At 38.4% G+C, this 18,031-nt stretch overlaps 1 long non-coding RNA gene across 3 annotated transcripts in view; it reads right to left on the bottom strand.

Moving 5' to 3' along the window:
* Positions 1-18,031, bottom strand: part of LOC113458588 (uncharacterized) — a 183,106-nt gene that overhangs the window by 125,455 nt on the left and 39,620 nt on the right. For 2 of the 3 annotated variants that reach the window (XR_012580113.1, XR_012580114.1), the window contains one exon: positions 9,733-17,469. The exons of the other annotated variant lie outside the window; for it this stretch is intronic. This is a non-coding gene — a long non-coding RNA (uncharacterized LOC113458588). Of the gene's footprint in view, positions 1-9,732; positions 17,470-18,031 lie in introns of those variants that run through there. 3 annotated transcript variants of the gene reach the window in all.

Below are 18,031 nucleotides of genomic sequence, written 5' to 3'. Positions count from 1 at the left end.
TAGAAAGATTATATATTTAGAAAATACAGACAAGAGTTTAGACTTCAAAGCACCTTTTCAGAAAGAATGTTCTGGAGTTTTTTATAGTGAGATGTATTTGCTGAACTCTAACACAGGCAGTGATAGAATACAGGGAAATTTCTCTGAAAGCTTTTCCAAACTGACAAGAATTACACAGGAGATGCTATTGTCCCAGTCAACATCTGATGGGAGTTTGACTATGGCAGAGATGGGGAAATACAGGTGTGACAGCTTTTTTGAGCTTTAAATATTTTCCCCAGGGTAATTTTTGCATAGAGGTGTATAGCTTTGGGGCTCAGGAGAGGTTACAGAAGGGCTTTCGTCAAAAAGTAATGCAAGGGTGACACAGCAACTTCAGCAAGAACAGTTCATTAAGTAACTGAAGTCACCCTGCTCCTCTGGTTTTGTAACCAGAGAGTCACAGATCGTTTGAAAGCCTCACTGTACAGCTACATTTAGGGAAATTAGGTTGCCAGAAGTGGTGTAGTGTGAGTGTGCTGAGTCAAACTAACTATTCAGCTCTGGGTATCATGTGTGATAGTGCAGCCATCATTTAGTAGTGACAGACATACTAATTAATCCCAAAACATTTACTAAGTTGACTATAAAATTAAAGTATCTAGAGTAAAGATAAGTCTCAAAAGAAAAAAGCCCAGCTGAAGGAACTGTGCCATTCCCTTGTAAACTATTGCTTCAACAAACTTCAAGCTGTTCCATTAAAACACAATTTGTTCCATAAAATAAAGCCTTGTTGGCTAGTTAGGGTAAGAGTAATCTAATCTAACTGTAAATGTCTGACAGCTGGTCATTTCAGCTTTTCATTTGATCATTTTAGCTTTTCCATATAGCAAGAGGTGAGCAACAGGATGATGCCTGTGAGCTGTCTTTTCATCACTATCTGAATGCGAGAGGAATCTGTCCCTGCCTGTTCCTCCTCAGTGACTAGAAAGGGTGTAGGGAAAATTGTTCAGGCTTAGACATTTACATTTTAGATGTGTAAGTTAATGTACACTAAGTCTTATGCTTTCTCTATTTTCCTTCTAATATTCCTTTCCTTTCCTTCTTCTCTATTGTGTAATCAGACCTCTAAAAGTTTAAATTGTCAACCCATGCACTGGGCAATGATTGGAAAAATACATAATAGTGACTAAGCTTTTATTAGTACAAAAATGCAGTAGTAGTTTATTAATTTTCTCACCTCACTCTTTGACCCTTGGCTTTAGTATTTGGGAGTTTGTTCTGGGCATGAGAGAGGAGCTCAGTTCTCTTGCTTGTTGAATATCTGAGTATTATATTTTGTTTGAACTAAAAGCCCAGGCAGTGGCTACTTTGGAAACATTCAAATATCATAAAACATGAGCAAGGGAGCATGCATAGCAAATAAGAGAATTCATTTTCACACAACCCACCATGATCTAGAAAATCATTACTAGTGAAATAGTTTCAGAAAATTCCCGCTAGCAGCACTTACCAGTCTGCCTGACTTGTGGCTTTATTTTACAAATCAAGCAACACAAAACAATAAGAACATGGAACTTCATCAAACATATTTTTCCCTCTGTTTGACTGCTATCTTACTATAAAAGCCCAAACTGCTTAGTCAGAAATGTAAATAGCATTCTTGAGTTTGACTGATTTTGCTTTTTGGCAATTTCATTAATTTGTTATATGTGAAACATATTGTATCTATTATATATTTGAATGGTACAACTTTCCACATTTCTGTACAGCAGGTTACTGCAAGATTTGTTAATGACACAATAATTGTGTTTGTCTGAGCTGGATTGTCAGAACCCATCTGAGCTCTGTGGAAAGGGTAGCTAATATGAACTCCCACTGGGAAAACAAAGAAAAGAAGACAAAAAGAAAACCAAATTGCAACAATTGAAAATTATTACTATCACTCCAGAATTACTTATAATCCATGAGAACCAATAGAAAGCCAGGTGGAAATATTGCATTATCTATAGAGAAATTTTTGTTCATTTTCTTGTTCCATTTCTACTCTACTCTTGAGAACTCTGCACAGTTCTCAAGAAGAACTTCTGCAGACCTTAAACAAGATACTGCAGTTTGCTCTTGGGTGTATTAACCTAGAAAGCAATTAAAATGCAGCTCATTTAATTCTATAATAAAACTGCTGAGAAAACTGCAGGCAGCTGAGGAATCTGCAGAGTTCTGCAGTGCATTCTCACCACTTCTGTGCAGGGCAGAAGATGCAGGTTCTGCTTCACAGCAGACTTTGAGGTTTGGAATTTTCAGGTTGAAACAAAATATTTGGAACATGTTTTCTCAAAATTTAGTTGTACCAAAACATAGGTCAAAATTTTATTGTTCAAAAACCTCGCTTAACATATCTTCAAAAGCTGTTCAGCCTCATTAATGATTCAGCTTAAATGAAACAACACCTTTCAAGGAAAATAAATTTTGTCAAAAACTGCCTGACTTGATCTTTCCTGTGTTAACAGAAGCCATGTAAAAATAGGTTTAAATATATTTTTAGAATTGCAAATTAGGGGAAATCTATTTACTCGAGAAGTGTAGGCTCATAAACAATGCTTAGCTTCTATCGTCATCTAGAAAAAACTGGTATTTCTGTCAAGTTGTAATTACTATTCAAGGAGAAAAATTACACGTGACTATTCAGGACAAACCCTTCAATTCCTGCTAAGAACTCAGCAACCTTTCTGTTACTGACCTCTGCTACAGAGCTATCTGTCCTTCGGGTTTTTTTTCAACTACCTGACCTTCTGCAGAAAAAAAATAACAATCATAATAAACAAGAAATACACTACAAACAGAATAGCTTATAGAATAAGCTATATAGAATAGCATAAAGCATCTCTCTGCTACCAGTTTGTGTCTCTGCTCTTTATTTTTAGGGTCCCTGTTCTCCTCTGCTTGCCATCCTCTGTGGTAATTTGATTGTTAATACTTCCAGAGAAAATGCCCCTCTGGACAATATCCTTGTATTTTTACATATCTGAAGACTATCTTGGTCACAGAGAAGATTTGACTCACCAGGATTTCAAACTAGCCCTGCAGAGAAATGGGGCTTGTCTCTGAGGCAAATTTACAAGGAGTAAAATATTTTAAAAATCAGAGTTGATTTACATTCTTTTGTGAGACCCCTGTTTTCAGGAAAGGGATTGCAGAGTGAATGGAGAGAGAGATTTCTCCTCTGACAGTACTAACCAGCAGCTCCAGTCTATGCATAGTGTTCATTAGGTCACTTGGGAAAAACAGGACCATAAATGCCTCTAACAATATTGTAAATGCTTCGTGCTAAGCCACTCTCTCACAGTTTAAGCTAATCAGGCAGACAAAATTATGGATGAATTTTTTAGATATAAGCAATCAGAATATGAAGGTACAGCACTAAGGAATTCTCTCTAATGTCTGTGAGTGAGAAGATAATGGAAAAAGAGAATGAGAAGCTCATATAAGACGGGAGCTAAATTGTCCAATGCATGAACATTCCTTTAAGTTTCAATCCATGCTTCTTAGCCACAGTTAAATAAGATTGCAATTTTCTGCAAGAAAGTGAGTAAGCACAGTAAGTACTTGTGAGAGACTGTGAAAAAGGCTGATTTTAAGAAATTCATTCTGGTGTGTTAAATAGCTCCATCTGAAAATAACACCAGATTCAGAATCATAGGAGTTGAGAGACTATCTTCCCAGCCAGGATATGCTTGAACTTAAGAAGCCTAAAGCACTTTTTGCCGTGCTATTATCAGACCTTAAAGATCTTAAAACTACAAAATCCTTCAAATGATTTTTCCCTGTTAAATGGTTTCTTGTTCTGAGGTAGATGGAAACAGGTGTGGTGCTCAGCCCATTATCTGTTCAGCCCCCTGTGAAAAATAGACCAGAGTGGTGTTCTATGTGTTACCATCTCCTGAGGAGAAATGCAGACCATGAGGAAAAGTCTTTAGGTCTGCCCTCACCATCAAATCCCAGGGGAAAGGACATTCCAGATGCCAACACACCAGCTGTGGGACTGCCATGGGACTGTTGGCACTCCAAACACAGCACCCCTGAGCACGAGGAATTATTAATTCAGGCAATGCCAATTTGTAAGTGCTGGAAGGACCTGTATATAAGGTATTTTGAATGTTTTAGACCTGACAAAGTAGAAATCCCCAAAACTCTGGTTTCTGCTATTTAGAACTGGTTTATTTATCATTCTGCTAATTAGAACTATCACCTATTGCTAGGTGATATCTCAAGAGATATTCAGGGAAGGAGCACGCTGTTTGACCTGGATTAATTAATTCAATTGACAACACAGAAGTAATTAAAAAAATAATAAATCTACTTTGTCCAACAGAGAAATTCCTACCTCATCACTTTTTTGTGCAGCCTACTCATGTGATTGCAGATGGAAGGTTTTTGTGGGCTACCATAGATGCAATTTTCTGTAAGAAAAAGTGAACGAGGTATGTAAACGCAAGGAAGAAAAATCTATATGAGAGATGTGTACATCATATTTTTCTTTATTTCAGTCTGAGAATCTTTAAAAGCACTTTAGAGTGGTTAATATTTTGTCTGCACTGACCTGTGTCAAGTCACTCAAGATTTATGATAATATAGCTTTTTTCAGAATCAATAGTCTGCTGGTCAGAAAGGATTTTTTCAAGCACATACAGCTCGGTGGCTGCCTCAAGATGCTGAACACTTTCTTCTAGCAAAGGCCATGGTGAATTTTATCATTAGGTCAATTACATACAGGTGGATGCAGTTTTCAGGTCTTTTGCACAGCTACTTTGCTCTTCATTTTCTGTAATCAGGAAGAAACAGGAAATCCAAATGTCTCAGTAATTTTATCCAATGCAGGATGTTATATAGGATGTTATATACACCAATGTTATAAATTGGTGTAACTCAGTTTGCTTCAAGAAAGCAGTGGTGATTTACCTCAGCTGAGTATACACAGGTAGCTGTTTTCCATTTCCTTGCTCTTGCTTCTCAGATACCACGTTGTAGCAAAACATAGTATTTTGTATTATCTTTTGAATTTGTTGAGGGAGTTAGTATACATTGACATATTTATTGTTAGTTTGTATAGTTGCTTATTGTTTTTCTTCTGCCAATTGATATTCTGTTGCCAAATAAGATTCAGCTAATGGTCAGAACTGCAGGGATGGGATGGCCAGGAGAGCTCTCCTCTCCTCCAAATGTGAATACTGACTAGAGAGAAGCAGGGCTGGAGTTGCCACCTCCCAGCAACTGGCGTGAAGAACCACAGTTAATAATCTCTGCTGCCTTCATTGAAATGAAACACTTTTCTAGTGGTTTGATCAGGTAAAGACCATTTAGTCTATCAGCAATCTATGACTTCTGAGATTTTTGAAAATTGTTGAGCACTTAATTTTTGTTGAAATGTTCGTGCATGTTCGTGCTTTTTTATAACATGTCCCTCATTCCTGTCAGCAGATACCTCACTGTGCAAAGGACACTATTTCCAAAAATCTAGACAGAATCTTTTAGAAATTCAGTAAAGCTTTCCATATATCTCTATAGAGATACTAACACAGCTGTACTGAGGGAGAGATGAAATATCTACCAGCAGAAAATAAGCCATTAGGAGAAACAATAAAAGGGATAAGCAATGCCTAAAGCTAGAGAAAGAGAAGGAAATTTAAAATCCAGGCAATAAGAAAAACATATCACTTAATCATTTGATTAAATGAGAATCCAATGGGCAAATTAACATTTTATTGTTTCCTGAGCTGGTGTAACATATATGCTGAGTAGGCCTCCTCCAAAGGTAACAAAATGCAGGCTTTGCTTTTATGGAGCAAAACATGGTAGTGACTGTCTGCTTTCCCAGACACAGATTCTAATGTATTCACAAAGGGAAGCATTTGTCTGGCTCAGCCATTTTCAAAGTGTACATCTAGATGAAAGCAGTGCAATATTAATGTCCACCAAAGGCATTAATAGGAAATTCAGATATAGGGCAGAGATTTAGGACTCTCTGAATAAACAGCCTACTGCAATCTGAAGCGGGTGAGTGTTGGATAGTGTTTTGCTTGCATGAGAAACAGAAGGAAGAAATATGCTCCTTTACCTGGTAGCACTGTCTTCTCTTATTTGTTCTCTGTTACTGTTTTCACTTAATTTCTGGCCTAGTTACCACCCTTAACTGGTCTTTTCTAAGGCTCAACTTTGTTTCTTTGTGGAGGAGAGTATTGTAACACCATTCAGATTTAGTAGACAATTTTTTTGTTCTACCTTCACTGTATGAAGTGAGATTATGGATTATCTTCATTAGTACTTAATACTTATGGACTATTTCATTACTACTTACAAAGTAGACTTTCATATAATTATTAGGAACTGGCATTTGTTATATTTTTCTTTACTGTTTTCCCACTCAGTAGTTTTTCAGTATTCAGCTGTTCATATATGTTCTCCATGAGCTGTTTTGTTATGGATGAAAGTACACTATGATATCTGCCTTAAACAAAATAGATTGAATTTATCTGATTTTTAATCACCTTATGTTTCTTCATTTGAGTTTGTCTTACACACCCTGAAATCTTGCTACAGTCAAATCTGGGATATAATGAAGGAAAGATTGATCATTGCTAATTATCTCAGATTGGGTTTTGTGCAATAAACCACTGAATATTACTGAAAATAACTGTTCTACTCAGGATTAACCTTTTCATCAATTAATGAATAGTTTCTGGTCTTCTCAAGTCTTCTCCAATTTGCAAGTCTGTAAACAGGCCTGTGATGCTGCATCATTTAACAATTCTCGTATTTCTTGTTCATCTGTGTTTTTATGTGTTAGTGTGCTAGTAAAAACTTCCTTAATACTTGCTTTCTAAGGGAAAATCTTTGTGTTTAGAAAAGGGAAAATGGAGAGAGATGTAGAGTCTCCTTTCCAGGCAGGGACAATGTTTTCCCAGTTCTCTCTGTTCTGTGTTGGGGAAAATCAGATTTTCCTACAGTGGATGGTCTTCTGAGTCACATGTCATCTGCATCACATTTATAGGTGCAAACTGTCATGTACTGAGTTCCCAGGTAGCTGCTTCAAGAGTTATTAACAAGTTTAATTAACAGCATGTGAATCATGTACTCACATGTCTTCTACTAATGAGCAATTATCTGAAACCCTTAGCTATGTTACATACTAACAGCATCCAAGACAACACACTATGTCAAAACCGTTCTGATTTGCAAAAGAAAAAATCTTTCCAAAGCTATAATTAAATATTGGTAAGATAAGTTTCCGTCATCAACTAACAATTAGTGTACCATCTATTCAACCAAACAGGCACCCATTTAAATCACAGTCATACAGTTTACATGGATGCTGATCTAGTTCAAATAGGTGCTGAACTCTTTTAACCTGTTTTTGCTGAACAAGCACTAGCAATTCAGCAGTAATACATAGAGATGAAGCCAGTGATGTTATTTTCCTTAAAGGAAAAACCATTAATGACATCACTAAAATATTTGCTGGAATGTCTTACTAGGAATGCCTTTTATATCTTGTATTCTCTTATATAAGAAAATATTCTCTCCTTTTTTTTTTCCCTCAATATTTGTATATTAGAGATTACAAGAAATCTCTGAATAATACCCAATGGTATATTAGCTCCCCTCCACTAACTTGTTTGTATTATGTTAAAAGCAAATAGAAGAGTAGCTAAAGAAAATATCAATAATAAAGAAATTAAATCCTTGGTGCTTAAGTATCTGTTTGGGGAACAGAAATATTCTAGAAAACTTTAGGTGTTGCCTCTGTTGATGTACTTGATTGAGTTCTCTCCAATGGTGCATGGAAGTGAGCAGCTGATGATATGAAATCTACAGACCCTTCAAGCCTTTTGGTGGGAAGCTCTGCGAGGAGGGCTCAGGGAGCCTGGGGATTTAAACTTTCTCCGGTTTCTCATGTTGGCTGTCACTGAAGGCAAGAGGCTCTGTTGGGTTCAGAGCGGCTTCCCCAGCCCTGCTGACCCAGCTGCTCCAGGGAAGGTTCAGCCTGACTTATGCAATGGTTTTTCCCCGTGTTTTTCCTGAGACTTCTCCTTTGGCCCAGTTCCATACACTTTATCTTTTCTCCAGAGAGCCGCCCCTTACTCTTTCTGGGCCTGATCCCAGAAGCACTGGGATGACAAGAGATCATGGAAGAGAGCTGCACTAATTTTAGTAAGCTTGGGAACACTGTCTGTAGAAATCAGAGGGAATAAGCCCCCAAAATACCTAAAGACAATGATGAAAGAGCTATTGATGAAGTTCTGTTCCTCATTGAATTGAACAGGAATGTTTACTAATAATGTAATTTACTTCAATAGAGTTATGACTTAACTTTATATATTCTAAGGTGTTTCTAGCAACCAATGAATTATTTTAGTAAACAGAAAGCTTTGATTATTCCACCATAAGACATTTTCAAATCTTTTGTGGAGGTACATTTTTGTCTTTATTCTCTTATAAGGAATTCAGTAGAGAAAAAAAAATAGCACTGGGATGCACTAGAATCCAAGCATTATATGTTTGCTTAATATTTTCCTTTCCTAGTCTTGGGGTTTTTACTTTTCCTGGAAGAAATTAACCATTTGATTCCCTGAATAGTTGCTGTATACTTACTAATAATTCAAAAATGAAAAAAGCATCAGAATAATCTCTTCACTAAGATGGTTTGTGTTACAGTATAAATATATAAAGAGATTTAAGTAGCTAAAAAGTGAAAATCACAAACAATAATGTCCCATTCTTTTCTTCTCTCAATTGGCACACTCATACACACTCATATATATGTACACAGATTTATGTATATGTTTTTTTCTCAAATTTGTACCCAAAATGGTTTTGTTATTTGTATATCACTTAAAATGACTTTTCAGTGTATGAAGATCTCACTGAAGTTGAACTGGCCTTCATAAATTGATTTTACTTCTTGCTGTGGATGTTCCTCTCTTGCCCAAGGACGATGCAGCCAAACTTCCACACCCAGCATGTGACATGCTTGAGATTTACCCACCACAGAGTTGTACCTCATCATTTGGTGGGCCAGAGGATGGAGATGATTATCCATTAGTCCATTTCACTGTGGCTGGTTGGGTACAGAACCAGCAGGAGAGTTTGCCAGTGCCTGTCAGAGCTGATATTCCCAGTCCTGCTGTGCCTGTACTGAAATGGAGCTGCTTTCTGCCACCTGGGGTACTCCTAGGTGAGGTCTCCAAAGAGTCCCAGTGCCAGTATGGTTGGGACTTCTTGTATCCCCTGGAGCCCAGGAGTTCAGTGCCAGTATGGTTGGGACTTCTTGTATCCCCTGGAGCCCAGGAGTTCCTCATGGTGGTGACAATGCATTGGAGCTGTATCTCGTTCATGGGTGAGGAGATGGAAATGATTCTCCATCCTGTAGGTTTTCGTGCAGAGGGTAGAGACAAAGGGTGGTGCTTTCACAGTAACACCTATTGCTGGGCAGATGGACTGTTTTTCACTAGTTGGAGCTGTTTCTGAGTGTGTAGTCCTTGTTTTGATGCTTCAAAACAATTACAGTATTTTATTTGTCCATTTATTGCAACTCGAAGAAAAGAAATTACTTGTAAATGTCCAATAAATATTTGGAAGTCTCTGTGTGACAGAGACTGCCGATCCAGCTTGGTGGAACACCTGCCCACCAAGGTTCTATTATTTGGCAGTGGCAGATCTCACCTGGCTTTGCTGATGATACTGATCCCTCTGAAACAGAATACATGCCACCATAAACACCAATATTATTTTTTCTTTTCTCTCCTCCACCGGCAGTTCATTATGAGACAGAAATGGGAACCCAAAACAAATAGAAAGGCTTTAACCTTTTTATTAGTGATTATCTCTCCTCTGAGAGAATTGTTTGATGTTATAGTCACAGAAGCAGTTTAAACATAGACTAGGTCAAGGTGGGAGCAGTGACCCCACCAAAGACTGAGTGAGACCTGTGGAGACCCAGCTGTCTGAGAGAACAGGTCTGTTAAAGAAACCTGACTTGGTCAGAATATACAGATTTACCCAAATCCAATAATATCAGAGGAAAATAAAGTTTTGGACAAAAAGTGGAGAGAGGGAAAAGGAGGGCAGAGTTTTTTTGTGAGACAGGGAAGATCCACTCCAGAATTGTGCTTGTGACTACCTGTCCAGTCAGCAGGAGAGTAAGAAAGCACAAGTTTGAGTGTTTATCTCTTGCACCCCAGAGAAATGCCCTTGCCATAGACATGCCTCCCCTGCTGAAATGCTTTGAAATGTTTTGGTTTCCCAGTGATATGGAAATGGAACATTTTTGTTATGTCAAAATATTTCATAGGTCAGACAGTTCACTCTCAGCTTAGCCCTGTTGCGCCTGTGTTTTATTCAAGCTCTGTCCACTAAAATAATTAATCCAGAAATAATGCACATAGAAAGAGCCAGCAAGCACTATCAGTAAAAAGGCAAACAAGCTAACAGCCCTGTCAAATGATCACTTTATTCTTCTACTGAACAGTGTATGAATAAACCTTATATATATAACTCTTCTGTACCATCTTTTGTCTTTAGATATGAAGCATTTTGTAAGTGGTAAACTCTAATCCAGGATGTAATTTAAGCACATGTTTTAACTGCTCTTTAGAAAAAGGTCTAACTGAACACTTATTTAAATGATTTTCTAATTAGGGGTTAATTAATAACAGCACCTGAATTTCCTGTGAAGGGATATTTTTCACATAGAGAAATGGAAGCCAGACAAGTTGTCTTGCCAGGGAGTGCACAGAGTTACAGGCAGAGCAAAGATTTGAGCACCTCTCACCTCTCTGCAGACAGTGCTGTTTTCCCAAAGTTCCATGCAGTTTTATTTCCAGCATTTGTGCCGCATTCACGGGCTCACTGGTGCGCCACAGACTTTGAAGTCAGGAAGTGTGGTAGACTACAAGGATACAAGCTGACAACTTTTGAAACATTCTCTTACCTATCTTTATGGGTCAGGACATAGCAGAATAAATGAGAACCTGGGTACTATTTTATTGAAACCTTTTCTTTGTAATTCTTAGACACTCTAAATCACTAAAAAAAAAAAAAAATCCACTTTTCTGTAAATCAGACAAAGGAAAAGGGAGAAGCATTTTATTTGACAGAGAAGGTCAAGAATGTTTTCCTCTTTTATCTACAATTCTGGCAGCCAAGGGAAATCCAGATTCATGAACAAGGAATATTGCTCTTATGGTCAATTAATCTATTGCTTTAATTCCCTTCAGAGTGATTGCTGTGATCCCCAGGTGTTTTTACCCAGAGCCTTCTCTGCCTGTCTTAGTCTATGGTGACAGTCTGACAAATTCCTTATGGACAAGTGCTCACTTATACACGTTAATGCATCAGCCAGGCAGCAAAATATTGTTAGGTTAATTAAAAGCCTACATATTAACTGCATGTAAAGGCTAATGCTATCATTATGTAAATCGAGCTGAGTCTTGTTGTAGCTGTTTATGAAGAAAATTATATCTTAAAATGTTTTCTTCAAAAATATTTAATTTCAAGCTTACTTCTGCCTTTGACAGGAGCAACCTTTGTGAACTAAGCAGGGAATGCTGCAGTAAATTTATAGGAACATTTATCAAAACCTAGCTACACCACACTACTAATTTGGGATTCAGCACTTTACTAAATGTGCTAGAAAGTAACAGCAGGAGTTGTTCCCAATTTGTGAATGAATTCAGTGCTCAGAGAAGTGAATGAGCCAAGAACAGCCTGGGAAGAGGGAGGTGTGTGGTTCCTCACCTCTTCTCCACATGACAGTTCTTGCTCAGAATTGGACCCATGAATCTTGAGAGTTGGTTCCATAAATGAGTCACTTTCTGAGCAAAAATAACCTACATTAAATTAGAGTCTGAAATGGTTAGACTCAAAGGAACATTGAGTCTAACCATATGAGTTTATTCAAATATATTTGATTAGATAGTACTCAGTTCAATATCTAGGACCTGAAAATTCCTGGATCTGCCTTCTTACATGATTTGAGTCATCCATTTGATTTTGCCCTGTTCTTAGCATCAGAGACAGTAAACTAATCTTTTCCACTCACTGGCACATTTCCTGGTTTTGTTCTCTCCCAGCTGCTCACCAAGCCTCTTAGTTCACCTTTGTACTGCTGTAGCTTTTGTGCTCTGCTTTTCCTTACATTTCCACGTGCTTTTTCCCAAGGCCTCTCCTTTCAAACATCAGTCTCTTTTCTGCTGATTTTATGTTTTATCTTAAATGCACTTTTTATTCCATCCCTTGCTGTAGGTTAGCTTTTTTTGTTTGCTTGCTTCCTTTCTTGCTTTTTTTGTTTTTGTTGTTGTCTAGTGTTGAGTTTTTCTTAAAAGAGATACACTGAATGGTTAAAAATAGTAACAACTTTTTTTTAAAAATCACCTTGCTAAAACAATCTCTCTTACCAAGGGTTTGCATGAGAGCTGTTTGAAGACAGTTTCCAACAGGGCCAGCTAAGGCTTTCTGCTTTTCATTTTCATCTTGAGCTCTTTTTTTTTTTCTTCTTGTTTCTTTCTTTCTTTCTAATCATTTTCACTTCAGCTCCAAAACAGATGAGAACTTGTGCATCTAACCCATACACATAAATTTATAAAAGAAAAGAGAGAAAACAAGGGAGGATTTTTCTTGAAATTATTTTTACTTATGCAGATATTTAGCTGATATTGAACCACAGATAGTAACCACAGAGTGACCACGTGCTTTCCTTCCTACCCAGGAGTCCTGTTAATCAAACCCTCTCTTGCATTAACTGGTACAGTTCTGTTAAATCAAAGGCAACACACTGATTTGCTACAGTGTTCTCCAGAAAACATTACCCTCCTCAGGCTGTGTTCTTGGCATTCTCTAGTAGGCATATCACATCAGCAAATCCAAAAAATGAATTGCCATACAATAAAGCAGCATGGCAATAGATCTATTTCTCACCTGTGCACTGAAGTGTGGTTTTTCTGCAGTGTAAATGGGGCTAACATGTTTGTCACTGACATGTAGAGAAAAGATCATGTGCTGACAGAAAAATGCTTGTGATGACAGAGTAATGCAGGGCTGAGAAATCTATCAAGAAAAAGGCAAGGAGAAGTTGTTCTGCTGAGCAGCAATGTATATAATCTACATGTACTTGTGCTGTTGGATCACCATCTCATCTACTTTCTTGGACTTGTAAATAGAGTATATTTAAATTCTTATGCAGGAATCCAAAACTGTACCTTTAATTTTACACACCTTCTTAAGTCTGCTTCCCTATCTGTTATAAACATCACAGGTTTTACTTCACTTATCTTTGACCTTCTAACAGTTAATCATCTCTTTTAAGTTAACTGATCACATCTCCTCCAAGGCTGAGGGGAAAAGACTCATTCCAGCCAAAGCTCTCTGTATATGTTTCCTTGGTTTACTACACAAGCTAGATAAGATTGCACAGTGAAATTATAAATAGCTGGTACTGAGTGAGAACATTCTCACCATTTGTGGCTGTATCTTGTATAGCACAGTTCTTGTGCAGAGCCAAGCATTTTTGAGTATAGAAAAGAAACATCACAAGTCAGACCCAGGATATTTATGCAATCCACACATGTCTAACAACACGCTTTCATGGGTACAGACATGTTAATATAAAGGTACCTGAAAAATGCAGGAATTGTTGTTACAGTCTCTCTAGTAAATATTTCATTGACTTGTTTTCATTTTAATGCAATAGTTTCATTTTAATGGCCTACTTCTATTTGTTTGTTCACTTTCCCAGTGAATGGAGGACAAGCTAATTCCAGTCACTTTACAAACCCACTCAAATCCCATCTAAAAATTGAATTCACTTGTAACTCCATGGGTAGTAAAAAACACAATCTGAGATCACGGAGTTGAAACTGATTGACATTAGTTGATTTTTATTCTTTTCCTGAATCCAAACCTCAAATTCCGTCTAATTCATTACATTCCATCTAATTCATTACATTAAAAAGTGGAAATACCAAAAGTGGTATTTCCACTTTTTAATGTAATGAGTTAGATGGAACTTTTTATTTTGTCTAATTACATACGGTATTTTCAGTACCCTATAAATTTACCAGCCATAGTGAGGGGCATGCTTATTTGCAGAGAAGAAGTGCTAAGTCAGGTTTAAATACCAATGGTTTATATGTCCATGTGTCAATTCCATTATTGTCTGAAGCTGTTTTTCAGTGCTCAGATGGAAAAGACACAAAGTTCCTTATTCTTGCAGATCTGGCCAGATAGAGATAGCACTGGGAGTCCCATCTGTGTTGACTTGTTGTTTGGCATCTTTGGGGAGTGCTAGATGTGTCCAAAGGATTTGGGTGATCACGGCAAGAATAACAAAGTGTAGAAGCACTGGACTCATGTACAGATGATCTTTGCCTTGCGATATCAAGAACGTTTTCCAATATTTTTGAAAATCTAGAAACCTGAACTGTTGAGTAGCTATAAATCCAGGGAAACCCCAGCCAAAATTGTAAGATTACTTTCCATGGAAAGACATAAAGTGCCACACCTTGGGGTGAAAAAGAAATATCTGAATGAGCAAGGGAAGAGGTATCAGTTCATAGAGAAAGAATCTGGAGATACAGGTGATTCAATGAGATCTTAAGGCAGTGTTGACCTGCTTTTGCAAAAAGGTGAAACTTGGTTTAGGTTAGGTCATCATCAGTCATATAAAATAATCTTTCTATACCAATGAACATTTGTAAAGTCTCAGCTGGATTATTGCACACAGGTTTCAGGGTAACAGCTCTGAAACAATGAAAAAAAGGTACCAAAAGCCACAATAAATGGTAGAAGATTTTGCACTGTTGCACAGAACACAGAAAATGGAATGTGGAAAGGGTTTTCCATTTCATTTGTTGCAAAGTGAACCTGTGTGCTCCCTGTGGTATCCATTACAGGACAAAAAATGGTGGCTTGCATTTCAAAGTATGGAAATCCCAGGGTAGGAGCTTTAATGAGAAGAGACACAGGAATTGATCATTGGGCAGGAAGAGGGAGAGTCTGGGACTTTTAAAGCAGGTTCAAAGGATGTTTCTTGTGAACGACACAGTTCAGATGCTCCTGTCTTGAGGACTGGCCCTTGTGGTTTATCCAGCCCCTTCCATAGCAATTTCTATAAATATATGCTGAAGGTGCACTCAGTCATCAAAAGGAACAGAGTCAGCATGTACCTCAAACCCTGGCTGACTTCAGCTGAAGCAATGTTCATGCAAAGCAGTCAGAGAGTAATGTCAAAAGGAACACAGAATCAAGCTAAAATTACCCTGAAATACCCCATTAATCCCCATTAATCTTTGCCCCTCTGCCCTCGATATGGATGGGAGGGCAGGAACTGCCCCTGTGCCCCTGGATATGGATAGGGTGGTAGGGCTGAAGCTGCCCTTGTGCCCCTGACATGGATGGGAGGGCAGGAGCTGCCCCTGTGCCCCTGACATGGATGGGAGGGCTGGACCTGCTCCTGTGCCCCTGATATGGATGAAAGGGCTGGAGATGCCCCTGTGTCCCCGATTGTGGGAAGGCTGGAGCTGCCCCTGTGCCCTGATATGGATGAAAGGGCTGGAGCTGCCCCTGTGCCCCTGACACGGATGGGAGGATAGGAACTGCCCCTTTACCCCCGATATGGGTGGGAGGGCTGGAGCTGCCCCTTTACCCCCGATGTGGGTGGGAGGGCTGGAACTGCCACTGTGCCCCCACAGTGGAAGGGCTGGAGGTGCCCCTGTGCCCCCGACATGGATGGGAGGGCTGGATCTTGGGTCACGGGTTCTGCCAGGCTCTGCCATCACACAGCCCCTCAGTTCTGCCCTCACTGCAGAGTTTCCTACACAGCACTGCAGGCACAGTCCCACTAAACCCCACTTCTGCCCAAGTCCCTTTTTCTTTCTGTATGGCCATATCTGTTGCAGATGTCCAGCATGAGGTGCAGGCAGAAGTGCCAAGGAGGGCAGAGGACAGTGGCTGGCATTTGGTGAAAACAAAAAATACAGCCAACTTCTGTGGAAATATTATTATACAAGGTAAACTGCTCTTACAGCCTTTTTAGAATCCATACCTAAAAACCCTAACAAACTCTAGAGCTGGCCTCAATAAACGCTTTTTATTTTAAAGGCACAGTTGATAATGTGGCATATACCTCTAATTAGAGTGTACAGAGAATAAAAAGTAAATTAAAAGGCCTGCTCTTCTGGGACTTAATTTTTTTTTGTCTTGTCAATGTTTGTGCGCTATTTAATCATTCCAGAGGTATGAATAAAGTAATAACATTTAAATTGTTTGGAATTTATTGTTCACATGTAGAAAAAAAAAGAATTGATTTCTACCTCCTTTAAATGAGATATAATAAAACATAAAGAATCTGGAAAATTGTAGCTTTCCTCGATAAAATAAATGATGTGACAAGTATAACTGCCTACAGAGAAACATAAAATGTCCTTGAATCATTTTGAGTAGTAGCAAACAATATTTATTCCTCATGACCTAGTACTTTTGTCCAGAAGCAATAGCCATTAAAAGCATTCACAATTTTAAAGTGACATAAAATCAGTACAGGTGAGGGATTTTGGACACGTGGCAGGGCATATACTTCAGGGAAGCTTTCCTTACAAACAATACCTTCATCCATACAAAAATATCATCAACAGATATGTCTCTAATTATCAGAGTCTTTAAGTCTAAACTTGTCCTTCCTGAAACTACTGTTGATTCTTGTGGAGACAAGATGTGCCTCTGTATTTTTTAATATTCAAAACAGACCTTCTATCATGGATATCTTTCTTACAGAGATATGAAATGATATGAAAAATTTTTCCCTGCTTACTTTTCATTTGTGTCTTCATGCCAAGCTAAGCACAGCCCTGGCTGAGTGTACATGATGCATTTGATGCTAAGGATGCTGGATGGATAAGGAACGTGACTGACAAGTCCTTAAAAAAGATTTGTCACATGGATTTTAAGCTAAAAAAAGCTCTATGAGAAATAGAATTCATCCTCAATGTTAAGCTTGCTAATATTTTCCCAGCAGCTAGTGGAAATACGGAATGATATAAAACATGGATGATCACAGAACAAGAACATTGTTTCCTAATTAACTTGACTGGATCTGACATGATTAACTTATGAGAATCAGTGCAGTTTCTATCAGTATTTTGAGACTATCTCGGATCTTGTTCTGTCATAATGGACTCCTTCAGACACAGGACAGACATGCTATCTCTGAGTGGATGAAACTGGTTTCTCATCTGCATGTGACACACAAGTCTTTAGTTCAAGAGGTTCTTCATTTTCCTTCTCTTTACTTAGGAAAAAGGAAAACTTTACCATGAAGCAACTGGACTGAAGGACTGCCTTGACATGCAGCACTTGTCAAGATAGCTGGGCTGCATTCCTTTGTAAAATGTTCTGCCATCCTGCTTCTGCCATGGAGGCCCCTCAGCATCAGCAGGTGTGCTGTAGTACAAAGAAAGCAGGACAGCTCAAGTTACACAGGAAAAGGATTCAGCTAAAGAAGCTAAACTGACTTCTACACCTTCTTCAGTAGAATCCCACTGTGAATAGGCATTAGGAAGAGATAACTTTGGGCAGCTTGGGCCAGTTTTAAAATTTTGCTACTTGCAAATTGTGCCAGAGAACAGCTGGGACTTTTGTTTTTCCACAGATACCTGCCCAACAGAATCTATTACTTTGGCCCTCCTGCCATATCTTGTCTCCTTAAGGTTTTTCTGTGCTCAAAAGGGATAGCTGCACTGCTAGAGCTAATGTTATCCCTCCTCCCTCCAGTGCAGGAACAGCTCATACAAGAGAAGGAGCTCCTTTGCCAGTACCACTGTCAGAATAAGCATCACAGGGAAAAAAAACAATGTTATCTTGTTAAATGGAACCTGTTAGAGCTAGGGTTTGGAGGGTTTTTGTATATTTATGTTGATAAACATAAAGCCCTGAGATGCCTTTGCTCCTAATAGGCCTAGTTGTGCTTGCAAAGTTTAAAAATATGGGCCTGTCTTGGGAGTGT

Source organism: Zonotrichia albicollis, chromosome 4 (assembly GCF_047830755.1).
Source record: "Zonotrichia albicollis isolate bZonAlb1 chromosome 4, bZonAlb1.hap1, whole genome shotgun sequence".
Classification (NCBI taxonomy): Eukaryota; Metazoa; Chordata; class Aves; order Passeriformes; family Passerellidae; genus Zonotrichia; species Zonotrichia albicollis.
This window is presented reverse-complemented; position numbering and strand designations above follow the sequence as displayed.